Source organism: Oryzias latipes, chromosome 13, assembly GCF_053564925.1.
Source record: "Oryzias latipes strain Hd-rR chromosome 13, Olatipes_Hd-rR_3.1".
In the NCBI taxonomy this organism is placed as follows: Eukaryota; Metazoa; Chordata; class Actinopteri; order Beloniformes; family Adrianichthyidae; genus Oryzias; species Oryzias latipes.
The window spans coordinates 33,075,851-33,079,452 of record NC_136249.1 but is presented as its reverse complement, the minus strand read 5'-3'; positions in this window follow the sequence as shown (position 1 = coordinate 33,079,452).

The following is a 3,602-nucleotide window of genomic DNA, read 5'->3' as shown; positions in this document are numbered from 1 at the left end:
TCTGGTGATTCAAACGTCCTGATTCACTGCAGGAGAAGTCAATGAAGTTTAAAAAAGCCCAAACAAAAAGATATTTTGACCTTCATTCTCACATCAAAGACCAGCTTCAACAGTGCAGGAACAGATGTGGTCCACAAAATCCACAAACGTGTGTCAGTTATCGTCGCCTCTCGGAGGGCCACTGTTTCAGAAATGTGACAGTTCCTCATCACCATCATACTTGTTGGTGGCATGATTTCTGTAACCAGGCAACCGCGGCCGTTCTGCCTGCAGCTGCTGTGTTTGGTGAACTGCAGGCATCCGTCTGAGCGCGTTTCTGCAGCTGAAACCACCAGACTCATCGTGAGAACAGAACCAACAACACGTCCACTCGATACGCTGTCTGGCACTAAAATAACAGCAGATATTCTGAAAATTAGTCTTCTCTAATGCTCATTCGTGTTGTCAAATCCAGTGAAGTGGAGGTGAGGAAACAGTGGACAGAGAGGAGATGAGGTTTGGATGGAGAGGCAGAGAAGAACGGTGGAGTTGTTCAGGACGTGGATGAGAGCTGGAAGACGGCAGGTGAAGCAGAGGACTGGAAGGTGGAGGTGATGCTGCTGTGGTGACGGGGGAGGTCAGACAGGAATCTCAGAGGACCAGGATGTTTGCAGATGATCTGTAGTGAGAGCAGGGAACATGTGCAGGAGCATCCAGAGGAGGTTTGCTCTGGAAAGGAGAGGAATGAAGACGGAGCATCTCTGTGTGAACAAGAGGAACTCAGGTGGAACGGTGAGGTTACAGGGAGCAGAGGTGAAGAAGGTGGAGGACGTGAAGGTCAAGAAAGAGATGAAGAGGTGTGAGCAGGTTGGGACAGGTGGAGGAAGGATGCAGGGAGGTGATTAGCTTTGAAGACCCTAAAATGATGGAACAGTCCAAGGTGAACCCAACCTTCAACTGTCAGTAGATGGGTAGATTCCAGTATCCCTGTGACCACCAAGTGGAATAAACAGGTATAGAAGGTGATGGAGGGATGGATCGATTTCCAAAGGGAGCAGAGGAGAGACAAAGTAAATATTCGTTTATAAAAGTCCTCCAATTCATCTAAAGAACTGGGTAATAGTGCTGTTAGCTTTCTGTTGTTAGCTTCCTGCTACTTTGATATTATATATGATATATTTCGAAAGGTAAAACAAAAAAAAAAAATCAGTGAACTATCCTGACAAGGATTGCAAAGTGCAGGACTTTTCCTTCTCTAGCTGCTTAGCCCCGCCCTCATACTTCCTGGCCAATGACTAAAGAGATCTTTAGTCATGTGGTTTTGTGTACAAGCTTTGGTTCCGAACAGGAAGGTCCGATTGATGGCAGACCCAACGCACGGTTCAGGACTGATCCAGACCCAATTAAGCGGACTCTGTCTGGACCAACGGACTATTCACCCTTAGATTAAAAAGATTAAAAAGTGTGACTGTAGAGGATAAATGAAAAACAGTTTTAACAGAAAGAAATGGTGAAATCTGTGGATCATTTTGTGGTTTAATATTTGCAGGCTAGAAAGCAATAAGAAGAAGGGGTTTCCATTTGGTTCGTTTAAGGTCTGATTCTTTAAAATGCTTTAGTGTTTTGTTTTTTACAGAGTTATATTGTTTTCTACAGGCTGTTGTTCAGCCAAATCTGGAACGTTTTGGTCTTTGACATAAATCTGTTTGAAGCGCGACATCGTTTTCATTTAGTCTTCACTTCAGGTGATTAAAGATCACCATTTATATTATTTATCATTTCTAAAACAGATTCCCATTCTTATACTATTTCATGTTTTTTAAAGAAATACTTCTATTTTTAATTTTCTGATATTCATAAAATGATACAGAAATTTGAGTAATTGGAGAAAATTCCTTCTTGGTTAAAATGTAATAAATATTTTTGTATGTCTAGTGTGTAAAATTAAACAATTGACATTATCTAGTTAATTTACAGGTTTAATTTGTTGTCATTGTAGTCAAATGACTTTAATTTAAAATGTTTTCAATACATTTTCTTAACTTCTTACTATTTTTTCCTCAAAAATGTCTAAAAATTCAAGCATATTGATTTCTTTCATGGAAACACTGAAAATCCTGTTGGTTTACGGTTAATTAGGTGGTCACATATTTAATTAACAACGACTGAGTTAACAATTTGCTAAAATGAGAACCTTTCGGTGTAATTTTAGTACAATAAATGTGTTTTAAACCAAGAACCGTGGAGTTTACCTCCAAGCCGGTCACATTTGACGTCTAAAACAACAGAATTGACACCGAAACGTCCGATCTTCTCGTCTTCCATCCGACTGTGCTTCACATTTCAAGCTAGACTTCCTGCGCCTATATTTGGTCGGTGGCGTTTCAGCCAAACGCGGCTGACAGAAGCGGCGCTCGCAGGACGCTCGGTCTCTCCGATGTGAGGCATCTGCGTTGTCATGTGTTCCCTGTGTGAGGAGCTTCACAGTGTTACAGGCTGACTGTGACTGTCCTCACTCCACCCACACACACCAGCTCATTCAGACCCGCTTTCTTATCCTCGTCTTAAAATGAAACTCACTACTTGTGAATGAAGTGTGCCGCTCCAGAGGCCGACTGTGTTTAAGGTTTTACTGACAGGACACGTTTTTGAGGAGGAAAAACCGCCGTGGAGGGAGTAAAAATGGACGGGTTTTGCCTTCATTTGGTCAGGAATGTCCTTGAGCTTCTGCAAAGTCCCCAGAGAGGATTCCTCCATTGTTTTTGGGGCATTTTGACCCGTCAACGCGAGACGAGAAGATGTTGAGATTTTTCAGCTAAAGATGGAGATCCATTTGAGAAAAAAAACCCTATTGGTTCATCTGCGTTTCCTACATCAAGCTGAACAGCCAGACAGCCTTCCTAAACCCAACGTTTGGAGTTTGGAGTTATCCGGCTAAGGATGCAGGAGCGATGAGCGCAGCGACAGAACGCTAGGGAAAAGGCCGTGATGCCGCCCATATAAGGGCGTTGACCCGTGCTCCAGGTTTTTGGGTTGTCCAGGCCACTCAGGGTCGTAAAGTCCCACTTTATCGCATTTTGATCCATTTTCAAAGCGTTTCCAGTGGTCTTTTCAATGACGATGATGGCGTTTTTAGCCAAGAACCACGCGTCGGTGTTTTAGGACATAGTTTCTGCAGAGCGGCGAGAGTTCATTGAAAATTTACTTCCGACTTGTGTCAGAAAGCTCTCTTTGGACGTATTCTTCCGTTAAAAAACGTCCCTTCACACCGTCCACACAAACTACACTCCGATTTCCTCATTTCTTGACAGAAATCAAACCGTAGAACGTTTACATGACGGTCGGTCTCTGTGGAGCCAACACAAAGTGCATAAACGCAGCTATTAACCGGTTTTCCCTGTTGGATATCGATGTTTCTGCGTTAGTTTGGATGTTGTGCATCTGGAGGAGTTTCTGGCTCCCATCAGCACCTGCTCTGATGAGCAATGATGCCAGAAGGAAAGCTGCTGACATTCGAGAGGGCTGATTAAGGCTTTTGAAAGCCGAGCTCGGGGACGGAGAAACGGCACCAGGCTTTGTCTGAGCCTGAGAGGCCGTGGAAGGGCGGGAGGAGAATCCAGACT